Here is a 13,626-nt window from a genome sequence, read left to right as displayed (position 1 = left end):
CTTTCTGTTGTTGGAACTTTCTTTGTAGTATGCTTTCTGTTGCTGCCTCGTTAAAAACCTTGCCAGAAAAATCCAACTGGGACAAAAACTGGACGAGGGAAAAAAGAGTACAGCACATTCTTTCGGTTCAGGTGATGTTCATCAGTAATAATATCTTTTGAGGTGTGCCACGTTCTAGTTGCTGGGAAACTTTTCTCCATCTTGGTTTTCTAATTCATATGAACCTTTCCTGTTGACAGCTGAAACCCAGTAGGGGCCTTCCCATATTGGACCTAGCTTCCATGTGTTGTGCTCCCGGGTGCTTTGAGTTACTTTCCTTAGGACCAAGTCTCATACTTTGAAATAACGGAGATTGTATCTTCGGTTATAATACCTCTCCATTCTCTGCTTTTGGGCTACCACTCTTACATGCGCCAAGTCCCTGCGCTCATCAAGTAGCTCCAAGTTAACTAACGTTGCTTTATTGATTGATTCTTTATCTTCTTCAAAATATCTCAAGGTGGGTTCCTCTACTTCCACCGGGATTAAACTTTTGCCCCGTACACAAGGGAAAAGGGAGTTTCTCCTGTGCTCGATTTGGCCGTTGTTCGGTATGCCCATAAATCTCCGGGTATTTCCTCGGTCCACGTTTAGCCGCTTCCAACCTTATCTTGAGGTTTTGTATAATCACTTTGTTCGTTGACTCCGCTTGACTATTTGCGCTCGGATGGTAGTGTGAACATGTGATTCTCTTTATTTTTAAATATTCGAGGAACTTTGTGATTTTTGCAGCGATAAATTGTGGCCCATTATCGCCTGCTATCTCTTTTCTTATTTCGAACCTGCAAATTATATTTTCCCACAAGAAATCCACCACTTCGCTCTCATCATTCTTCTGATAAGGACCTGCTTCCACCCACATAGAAAAATAGTCAGTCAAAATCAAAAACAATCTTACCTTTCTGGCGGCCGACGACAATGACCTGAAGATGTCCATCCCCCGTTTCATGAACGTCCACGGGGACAGAACCGAATGCAATGATTCTGCCGGTTGATGTACTAGTGGTACATAGCGTTGGCATTTATCACACCTTCGTACGAAGTATTTGGAATCTTGTTCCATGTGGGGTCAATAATATCCTGCTCTTAACAATTTCAGAACTAAGGAATCTGCGCCCGAATGATTGCCGCATATCCCTTCGTGGACTTCTTGCATAACATAGTTAGCTTCGGATGCCCCCAAGCATCGGGACAGTGGGCCTTGGAAATATGTTCTATATAATTGGCCTCTCTTGAAGCTATATCGCGTTGCTTTGGCGCACAGCGCCCGGGACGCTTTGGAGTCTTCGTGCAACTTCCCGTGCTTGATATAAACAATGATTTTCTCCAGTCCCATACCAAATTAGTTGCATTTACCTCATATTAGCTATCTGTATCCATGACCAAATTCATCAGTTGTACTACTGTCCCGGACTCCGATCCCTTTATTTTTGTTGATGATCCAAGGTTAGCCAATGAGTCCGCTTATGCGTTATCTTCCCTCGAGATATGATTAATCGACCACTCCCGAAATTGTGCCAATAGAGCTTGGACCTTTACCACATATTGTTGCATTCACTTCTCTTTGGTTTCAAATATCCCGTAGACCTTATTTACCACCAGCTGTGAGTCACATTCGATTTCGATGACCTCGGAATCAAGTCCCCGGGCCAGTTCGAGCCCTGCAATTAAAGCCTCATATTCTGCTTTATTGTTAGGTAAAGTAACCGTTCTAATGGCTTGCCTTAGGGTTTCCCCCGAAGGCGTGATTAATACTATACCCAGCCCATACCCTTTTACGTTGGAAACTATGTCCGTAAATAAGGTCCAAACCCCCGATGTCGATTCCGACACCATTACTGCCTATTTGGTTGCCAGAGGCAGTAATCTCAGACTAAAATCAACCATAAAGTCAGCCAATACTTGTGACTTAATTACAGTCCTTAGTTTATATTCTATGTCAAAGTAACTCATTTTGACAGTCCATTTGGCCAATCTACCCAAGAGCTCAGGTTTTTGAAGAATTTTCCGCAAAGGGAAAGTGGTCACCATGGCTATTGGGTGACATTGGAAGTAGGGCCTCAGCTTCCGAGCGGCGACTACAAGAGCTAAGGATAATTTCTTCAAATGGGGGTAGTGAGATTCTGCTCCCATTATAATTTTACTAATGTAATAAATGGGAGATTGCGTACCTTCATCCTCACGGACTAAAACTGCACTTATTGTGACTTTCGAGACCGCGAGGTAGACTAACAGCATTTCACCTTTTTTTGGTTTTGAAAGAAATAGAGGGCATGACAAGTACTTTTTCAAATCTCTCAAAGCCTGCTGGCACTCCGGGGTCCGTTCGAATTTTTTTTTCTTTTTGAGCAATGCGAAGAAACAGTGACATGTTTTTGATGAACGGGAAATGAACCTGCTCAAAGTTTCCAATCTCCCCATGAGACTTTGGACTTCCTTCACACTTGACGGTTGGGCTAGGATGTCTTCGATGGCCTTGATATTATCGGGGTTTACCTCAATTCCCCTTTGCGATACCAGAAATCCCAGAAACATACTAGAGCTGACCCCGAAGAAGAACAATAAATTTCATCTGAATTTGATTGTACCTAGAATAAGCATCAAGGAAACTCATTAACTCGTACCCAACCGTAGCATCAATCATTTGATCAATATTTGACACTCAGAATGAGTCTTTCGGGCACTCCTTCTTCAAATTTTTATAATCTACACACATGTGAAATTTATTCTTCTTAGGAACTACTACTACATTAGCTAGCCAGTCTGGATACTTTACCTCTTGGATCAAATCGATATTAAGTAAGCGAGTTACCTCTTCCTTGACGAATTTATTCCTGGATTCGGCAATAGGGCATTTCTTTTGTCTTACCGGAGGTATGTTGGAATCCAAACTTAACTTGTGTATGGCTATCTCCGTCGGGATACTTATCATATCCGCATGCGACCATGCAAAACAATCAACATTAGACATAAGAAATTTAATAAAGCGAGACCTGAGCTCGGGATGTAGTCCTGTCCCCAAGTGGAATTTCCTTTCTAATAATTCTTCGAACAGCGCAACTTGCTCAAACTCTTCCGCCATTGATTTCATTTCATCCGTCTATTCTAGAACCTATAAATATCTTGGCACCTGAATAAATTCTAATGTTTCTACTCCGGGGCTAACTTCATCTAGTTCGGGAGCGAGCACCTGTTCCTATAATTTCTATGTCGCATGTTTTTTTACTTTGCTACTGGAGATCAAAATTGCATTCATCTCCCTTGATGCCGGTTGGTCACCCCTTATCCGTTTAACTCTTTCAGGCATTGGAAACTTCACCACAAACTCTTTCGGGCATTTGTGGGTAATAAAATCTCTCCTCGAATTGTCACGCTCGCGAGGTTGAATTCGGTGAGGAGTTTTGTGGCTGGAATGATGCTTCAGGTGAGTTTGGTTTGCTCCAATACTCTCCATTGTATGATATTATCCGAACTTCCTGGATCCATTAGAACACGTCTAATCTTAAAATCTAGCACATTTAAAGAAATTACTAGTGCGTCGTTGTGCGGCAGCAGCAATCCGTTTGCGTCCTCCTCTGTGAAAGTGATATCATCTTTGGCGACTTCCTGAAGCCTTTTGCTATGGGTTATTGATAATTTTATCTTTTTTGCTGCCGAAAAGGTGACCCTGTTGATCTCGTTCCCCTCGAAGATCATGTTGATAATTTGGCATGGTGGATCTTCTACTACTTTCGAGGGTTCCGCGTTGTCCCGGTTGCGACCATAATTGTTCTTAGCTTGGTCAACCAAGATATCTCTAAGATGACCATTCTTCAACAATGTTTCCACTTCTCCCCGGAGGTGTCAGAAGTCCCCTATCCGGTGGCCATTATCCCGTCGTATTCACACCACAAGTTGGGATCCCTCTAGCTGGGATCAAATCTCATTGGTTTCGGGAAACAGACTTCTTTGATGTTTCTCATGGCTGACACTAACTCCACTACACTAACATTGAAATTGTATTCTGACAGCTTGGGGTAGGAAGGATCCCGTGCCCCTGTTGCTTCTTTATCCTACAATGATCTATTGTTCTGACCGCGATCAGTCGTTCTGTCGCTGGCAAACTTGTCTGCTGACCGGAAGCCTCTGCCGCGACCTCTCAAAGGGCAAAAACTGGCCCCTCGAAGACCGTTCGTAGGGTTAAAACTGGCCTGTCAAAAAGCGTTCGTCCGTGTCGAAATCGTCTTTTGATTTTTCTATGTTTTTTTCCCGTCCTTTTATCGATGATGGAAAGCCAACCTGATCATCTTCGATCCTTATCTTTGATTCGTACCGGTTGTAAACATCCACCCAAGTCGTTGCTTGAAACTCAAGCAGGCTTTCCTTCATTTTTCGGGAAGCGTCTGAACTTCTCAAATTCAGTCCCTTGGTGAATGCTTAAGCCGCCCATTATCCGGGACAACTAGGAGCAACATTATCTCTTTCTGGAATCGGGTAACAAACTCTCATAGAAACTCGGACTGTCCTAGAGCAATCCTGAATATGTCAGTCTTTCGGGCCTGTACTATTTGGGCCCTGGCATGAGCCTTGATGAAAGGGCCCGTGAGCATCTTAATGGAGTCTATGGAATGCTCGGGTAATAGTGAATTCCACATCAAGGATCCCCTCGTGAGAGTCTCTCGAAATATCTTCAGCAAAACAGATTCAATTTCATGATGAGGTAAATCATTTCCCTTCACCGCCGTTGTGTAGGTGGTAATATGCTCCTGAGGCTCCCCTCAGGATTAATTCTGGTGCCGCACTTGGATTGTATGGCAATTGAGTATACTTCTTTGAGCCTGGACCTTTCAACACCCATGGTGCGCCCAGGATTTTGTCCATGCGGGCGTTCACTTCCCTCATAAACTGTAAGAGTTCATTCTTGAAGGGATCGTTTTCGTTCTTGGGGCCGAATCTACTCCCCCTAGCCCCATCGGAGCCAACTTCGCCCCTCGGGGTGTTGTTGTCGACTCTCTGCGTTGTTTGATTCGTGGGAGCGCCGAGACAAATTAGATATCGTCTATTCGCATTATTCGAATCTCCCGACAGTGCCTGCTTCAACTCCGTCATAACCTTATCCTGTCGCGTGAGATGTCCTAGAATGATCGCACGTTGTTCTAGTAGGACCCTTACCGCATCAACGACATGTTCCTCCTCAGCATCATCGGGAGTTGTCTCTCAAACATGTCGAGGATATTGCCCGTTATGCACCGGCGTGGCGTCATTCCCCTCGTTGTGGGTGTCACTGATTGAGTCCTCGAAATGAGGTTGATCCCTTCGAACCTCGGGATTGTGTGTGTTGTTAACACCGTTATATGCCATTTCTTATGATTTCTTCCAAGATAAAATAATCAAAACACGTTAGTAAAAAAGGCAAGGATCAACTTAATTGCATGGCTGTCTAGGCCCCACGGTGGGCGCCTAACTGTTTACCCGTAAAGTGGTATAGTTGAATTTATACGTGATATCTCGACATGTAAATTTATTCGATCCTAAAATAACAAGATAATTTAAGAAATATATAACACTTAGCCTTGATAGGAAGACGAAATGACACAAATAAAGACTCTGGTAGTGAAGCCTCCGGGCGTAATAGTAATAAGAAGAAGAACAAAAAATAAGAAGGTAAAATTGATTAGAACTTTGAGTAGATTGTAATATTAGTTTGCCAGAATATTCGTCCCCTTACAATGATAACAGAGCTCACTATTTATAACTACTTCTAGAAAAGGAGGTCCTAGGACCGTTCCCTTCTTTAATGTCAATTATGAGGGCCATTGATGAATATGTAACGGTGAGCATAAATGACAAATTCTTTGTAACGGACAATGTACTTAATGCTGTGAAATATTCTCCATTAAATGCTACCGGACGAAGAGTATTTATTGCATCCTTGTGAGCGTTATTCTTTCCGGTGACAGACGGGACCGTTGTCTTGGGTTTTGGCTATCCCCCGTCGTAGGTTTCACATGTCTCTCTTTTGAGCGGCTACGTAGCATAACATATTTTACCCTATACACCACTAAGCACACATCTTAGTGGTATATTAGCCAAAAAAACCCTTTTCAGTAACTACTATTGAAAGAGAAAAACTATTATCTTGAAGATTTTAGAATTTTAAAAGAAGTTTTGTATTTCGAAGAAGTTGTTTGATAGTACTGCTCTTTATCGTCTTAAACTGTGTATAGGCAAAAAAAAGCTATTTAGTTACTGAGAAAAATTAAGTCCTTAAAGTAGAAGCAACCAGCCGTGCTTCAACTAAGTACTTCACTATCATCTAAAGGCAAAGATCCTCAATAATTAATCAGGGCTTAGCTATAGACTATAGTACTTCCAAGGTTAACAGAATAACAGTAATAACACAGCTAAAAATAAAAATGTTAAGTCACACCAGCAAATGAGCAAAAAAATTTTAAAAAGCTAGATAGAACGAATAGACATGTGTAGCTTCCAGGATTTCGCCACTCTACAAGCTTTAAGGGTCGACGAGAAAGAAGATGCAGTATTAACTCCGTGTGTGTAAGCATTGAGTCTCAATGTGAGACTCTTCAGCTTCGATATTTCTATGAAAACAAAGAGAAAGAAAAAGAAGGTACATTAACAAAGGAAATTTGTTCTAGTAAATCACAAGATAAAGAAAAGAATCATATTATCTTCTCATCATCTCAATGTTTTGTAAATTAAAATACTTTTTTATAGTGCCAAAACACAAGGCAAGATACACCAGCAGATATTTCACAATTCTTATCAATGTATTATACTCTATTAGGACATCTTTCATCCTTCTTTAGAAGCAGAATTCTACTTATGCAGGAAGAAACAGAGAAGAACTAACATTCCTCAGTATCAGGTGAAAGACCTTTTTAACTTCATACAACATTAAGTCACACATCCTCGAAGTCACTCTATTATTCGAGTATTAAATATGAACCAATTTTATCCTTGTATGCGGTCGAAATAGATTTCGGCCTTCGTATGATCAATCGAGTTCGAAACATAATCGATCGAAGCGAGACTTCGAGTCGGGTTCTGAAGATGGTACAAACAAGCTTCGGGTCCAAGGGGCCGATATCCTTATCGAGCCCGAATCCAGATTGAGCTATGATGCAAAGTAAAGTTATCGAGCTTATAATTCAGAGACCAACTAACATCGATCTAGAATCAAATCAAGGGTCTCTTCTCTATCGGGTTCCCCCCATTCTCGGAACTGCTCTTACCCCCGTCGTCATCATCATTGTCATCATCAATCTTCATTGGAAACCAAGGCTTCAGCATCGGCTTTGAGTTCTTTGGCCCTTTTTATTTCTTCAGCGAGGTCGAAACCTCGAGCATGTATCTCCTCGAGGGTCTCCCTCCAAGATTGGCACTTAGCAAGTTCAGCGACCCAATGTGCTCGAGTATCGGTGGTCTCGTTCACCTCTCTTACTTGGACCTGGGCAGCTTCAGCATCGGCACGATAGATGGCCACAAGTGCATCCGCATTGGCCATTGCCTTCTCGGCGTCAGATTCCGCCTTGGCAAGTATAGAGGCCAACCGAGCCTCGAGCTCCTCTATCCTTCTTGCTTGGACCGAGCCTTTCTCCTTCATCTTTTGAAGTTGGTTTTCAGCCGATGACAATTGGGCTCGAGCAGTTTCTTTCTCTGCAGCAAAGCGGTCCATTCCTTCTTTCCACTTCAAAGACTCTGCTCTTATCACATCGAATTCTTCACGGAGATTTCCGATCATCTCGATTTTCTGTTGTAGCTGTGAGACCGAAAGGTTAGCCATCATTCCGGTATCAAGTCCATAGGCTTTTAAAAGCATTATTACCTGCTCGGAGAAATCGATCTGATCTTAGTGAGCCCTGGCCAGCTCAGCTCGGAGGTCTTTTATTTCCTCTCTTGTTTGGACCAAAAGGAGCTTTAAGGAGTTCCTCTCCTCCGTAGCCCGTTGAAGCTCGGCCTCGTATCGACGCAGCTCAGTTCGGGACCGAGAACATGATTTTTGATGAACTACCGCAACTTGCAAAGAAAGAAGAAATGAAGTCAGAAAAGAAAAGCAAACTTAAAGGTAACGCCATATGATTTAAGGCCTACCTAATTCAAAGCCTGCTGCACTCCATGAAAAAGATCAGATGCGTCACTTGTACCAGCAGTGTCTTCTATGCCGATGAACAAGTCACGAAAAGGATCCTTTCCATCATGAGGCCTATCTAATTCGAGGGCCCCCAAAGCTTGGGCCTCACAGAAAAAGAGGGAAGGTGGGCGTGCCTTCGATTGCTATTGCCCCGAATGAGTCATCTGGGGCGTTCTCTTCGGTTCGAAAAGATTCGGGAAGAGACCCTTCGGACATATCCCCCATCCATTGGCTTGGATGGGAAACATCTTTGATTTCGAGCAACTCGGGGACTCTGCCCAAACCTCTCTCCGATATATCCTCAATTTGAGGCGTAGCCTTATAAACCACCATCGATCCAGCTGCCTGTGGAACGTCGGTGGTCTTCTTTGTTCGGGTCGCTAGAGTGGACCCATCGTTCTTTTCTTCTTCTTCTTCTTCTTCTTCTTATTCTTCTTCTTCTTCTTCTTCTTCTTCTTCTTCTTCTTCTTTCTTCTTCTTCTTTTTCTTCATCCCTCAGACACAGAACTGATTCTACTGTCAAAGGAATGGCATTCTTGTTCGGCTTACGAGCCGTCCTCTTCTTCGATTTTTGATTTTCGAGGACGGGGGCTCTTTTCCTCTTATTATCTTTGACCGGCATTGGGACAGAGGCCGAAGCCTCTTCCTCGGCAGAAGAGGGCCTCAAAACCACATCCTTGCCCACACCTACATGTAAAAAAATATTACTGAAGTATGCAAAAGGCATCTTATTCGAGTTACCGAAGGACACGAGAGGAGTGCTCACCGTGATTTTTGGCCTCCCATCGGCCCTTTGACAAGTCGCGCCATGAGCGCTCGGCATATGAGGAGGTCGAAACTAGATCACGTACCCAATTCTTGACATTGGGCACAAGGCCAGGCATCCAGGGAACCGCTGCATCACAAAAGGGGAATATTGGTGAGAAAAGAAATGAAAGAACAACATAATAGGGGATAACAGCAAAATTACACTTACGCTTCATGTTCTACTCCTTGGGGAAAGGCATTTTTTCGATTGGGATCAAGTCCGATGTCCTCACTCGAATGAACCGGCCCATCCAGCCTCGATCCTTATCCTCGTCTATACTTGAGAATAGAGCCTTGGTAGCTCGACGTTGGAGTTTTATTAACCCTCCTCGAAAAAGACGAGGACGGTATAATCGGACAAGATGATCGAGTGTGAAAGGCATCCCCTTGATTTTACTTACAAAATATCGGATCAAAATAATGATCCGCCAAAAGGAAGGATGTATCTGGCCCAGGGTTATTAGGTATTTACGACAAAAATCTATGATAGCAGGGTCGAGGGGACCTAACATGAAAGGGTAAGTATACACGCTTAAAAACCCTCTCACGTGAGTAGTGATGTCCTCTCCAGGAGACGACACTACCACCTCTTTGTTCTCCCAAATACAATCCTTATTTATCCGCCCGATGTGCTCCCGGGCTATCGAACAAATATATCTCGATACGGGATCACATCGGCTAGGAACTGGCAAACCTTTATGGAGTTTGAAATCGGAGGTAAGAACATATGCCGTCGGAACTAACTCCTCAGGACGAGGATCAACCAGTGTTTTATCAGCGACGGATTGGGAAGAAGAAGCTTTTTCTTTTTGGGTGACGGTTTTGGATGTCTTCACCATTTTGAATTTAAAGAAAGTGACGAAGATTTGGTAATTTGTAAGAAGAATTTTGCAAAAGGAACCACTGATTTGTGAATGAACTCAGAGAATACGAAAAGGAAATTGGGAAATTTGGAAGATTGGAGTTGAAAAAGTACTAAATGATAAAAGGAAGGGATATTTATAGGTTCAGGCAATGGCGGTTCAGTATCAGCGGTGGCTGACCACTGTCTGACATGCATTAAATACCTTGAAAAACTAAATCGACGGGTCAACTATTACGTGCGTCATGGTCGAGCCCAATATAAACGTCAGCTTGTAATCCGATCAAGCCGTTAAAGAAATCATATCGTTTCTTACCACATTCTTCCTGAGAAATGAGGGGACTATCTGTATGCGGTCGAAATAGATTTTGGCTTTCGTATGATCGATCGAGTTAGAAATATAATCGATCGAAGCAAGACTTCGAGTAGGGTTCTGAAGATGGTACAAACAAGCTTCGAGTCTGAGGGGCTGATATCCTTATCGAGCCCGAATCCAAATCGAGCTATGATGCAAAGTAAAGTTATCGAGCTTATGATCCAGAGACCGACCAACATCGATCCCGAATCAATTCAAGGGTCCGAGTCAAAATCGAGCTCAAGCCAAGATCGAGAGCTCGAGTCAGGACCGAAGACTCGAGTCAATATCGAGCTAATAGACAAGAGCCGTTGTAATCCCACTAGAGGAGAGAATCTCGGCAGGAATTGTGAAAAAGCTGATTTATCATGGTCTCCCACTATGTATTTGTAATTATATTTAAAGTAAGATCCCTCTACTATAAAAATGGATGGTTATCATTTTGGTAGGGGGCAAGTTTTTATGCTTATATTGTAATCCAAATACCATATTCTCCCATAGTGAAGAGTTGTTCTTCCAAGCGTCATAAACTGATTCATCTTGCTTAGTCCTAAAAATCGCTTTCTTTAAAACTTTGTTTATTTTGCATTCTTTGCGGTCCATATTTGATATTTCCTTTTATCCTTACGATTTGTATTGAGCTATATCACATATACTTAGAACTACAAATAAATTCAACTCCATCCATTTTCTGGGTAAATAACCCTATACAGAAAGAATCTTTTAGCTAATAAATCACAGCGATCATAGAGCGAGCAGATTCATATTTTTAACTACCAGTTTAACGAAGTTGATTCAAACATTAGATATGGAATAAATAGTTTAACTCCCTTTGGTCCAAAATCACATTCTTAAAGACATGTCATCTAAGAAACTCTCTCCGTTTTAATTTATATGACATATTTTGACTCGACATAAAGTTTAAGGGAAAAAAACTTTTGAAACATTTGATCTTTAAAGCTTAAAGATTAAAAGTTTTATGGGACCATAACATTTATTTGGATATAAAAGATTATCATTAATGGTAAAACCGATAAGAGAAAACATTTAAAGTTAAATTATTTTCATCTATAGAAATATGATATTCTTTTTGGAATGTACTAATAAGAAAATTGTATCACATAAATTACAATGGCGAGATTACAATATACTCACCGGGAAGGGGTAAAGAAGATCTAGAAATCTCACGAGCTTTTTGTCGAACTTTTTGTTTACCCAGAATTTCGAGTAACAATTAAACTTATTTAGTGGTTTCAAGGATACGTGATTTAATCTAGTACTAATTGATAAATAATGAATTAAATAAATAATCTGAATAGTAAAATAAATCAAACAAGTGTTCTGGCAGTGCTTTCAACTTCGATTCGAGATGGTCTCGAGGTTGGGTAACAAGAATAATAAAGAACAAAAAATAAACAGTGATGAGCACTAATAGATAGTAGGTGAAATAGAAAGCAGTGTATGTGTATATGTTTATCAGTGAATAATGTCCCCCTTACAAATGAATGGGGTCCCTCTTTATATAGTAGAGGAATCGTAAATAAGGTACAATTCTAATAACAGAAACAAATCCCATGATTGGCACCAATAACCGCTTAATTCGATCTGTTCCGGGATTTTCTCTGAGATCTTCGGTCGGTTGCTAATATCTCGTTATTCCGTTATTATGCCTTACTCGAAGTCGGTCATGCTCGGTCTCGATCTTCAGCGAGCACTTCGATCTTCATGCTCCATACTCTACCATTGAGCTCGAGCCTGGTCTATTACAATCTTACTCTCGAGTCAGCTCCTCGTGCCTACGAAATCGGACATGCCCGATTTTGACCGTATACACTTTTATCTTTCACTGCTAGAATTTACTTCCTAAAGCATGATTTCTCTACCCCGAATAAAAAGTAAAATCTCTTCGTGCACGATTTCTATCAGTGAAATCAACAGCCCATTTCTTCAAGGGTAATAGAACATGATGACTACACTATTCATAATGTATTGAAACTAGATGACCAGTAACACATATTGAATCCAACATTATGACGAGCGCAAAACATACACTTAAATAGGCTCGCTAGTCGAATATAGTATAGAAAAATATCGTATCCACAGGGATTTGATTTAAACAGTGTTTTTGTAGCTTCTAGTTTAATTGCTATCCAAGATGATTGACAATTTAGATTTGTGTGATTAAAACTAAAATTAACTAAAAGTCTAAACTATTGGCTAATGACAATCGCAATAAGAGTAAGCAAAGAAGATATCAATGGGAGACAATAAGGGTTGATTGGATGAGTGCAAGATACTTGTATGGGATTTAATTCTAGCTAATTCACTCCTAAGGTTCAAGTGAGTGTCTCGAATTCACTCAATTATTAGTTCAAACGTTCAGTAGAAACTCCTCTCTCGATTAATTCTCAACCTCACAATATGAACCAATTTATACTCGGTGAAGATATACAAGAATTCGTAGTGGATTGGTCTTTAGGAGAACCTCTTTCGATTATCCTCCTAACTAGGTCTAAACAATAATTCAACTAGTTTCTTTTGATTACTAAGAAGAATCAATGAATTCAACCAACAAGATAATGCAAAAACATCACAAGTTATGCCTCTTTCGATTACATGAACATGTAAAAATAGATGCAACAATTAAAACACCCAAAACCATTCAATACATACAAACTAGAGTTAATAATCCACAAATAAATATCAATACACCAAATCCATCAAACCCTAAAGAGAACTACTCCATAGATATGGAGTAATTCATCACAAATAAGTTCAAGTTAAAGGAAAGCATAAACGATCCAAACTCTTGTCTTGAGTGAAGATTGAATGATGAAATCCTTGTGCTCTTTCTTCTCCCACTTCTCCTTAGCCTCCTTAGGTCTTAGATGTGTCAAAAGTCCCAACAGTACTATTTTTACATGTATTTATACCAAGTAGGGTCGAGCCCAAAGGAACACACCTTCTCCTACTCGAAATAGGACTCTTTCCAGAATAGGACATGCGCGGCCACGCACCTGGGAGTGTGCTCGCACATATGGCCACGTACTTTGGAAGGTATTCTGCCTTACATGCGCGCCCAGTGCGCGTTTGCGCACCTGGGTGGTGTCCTGCTCGATTCTCCATTTCTTTCGTTAAACGCATGATTATCCGTTGATCCTTGAACACGATCCCAACTTAATCCTTGAGCTTTTACTCAGACTTCAAAGCTCCTGAATAGCTTGAATTCATGCCATAACATCTACATAGCTCGGGATCACTCCTACAAGATATAAAACACACAATTAGTTTAAAACTCTAGTGATTAAAGTGCAGTAAATTAGAGTGCGATAAGCAACTAAAACACACAATTATAGCCTACCATAAACACCCCACACTTAAACCATTGCTCGTCCTCAAGCAATCAAACTACACTTTATAACGACAGGA

Source organism: Nicotiana tabacum, chromosome 13, assembly GCF_000715075.1.
Source record: "Nicotiana tabacum cultivar K326 chromosome 13, ASM71507v2, whole genome shotgun sequence".
NCBI lineage: Eukaryota > Viridiplantae > Streptophyta > Magnoliopsida > Solanales > Solanaceae > Nicotiana > Nicotiana tabacum.
Note: the sequence above shows the minus strand (reverse complement) of the source record.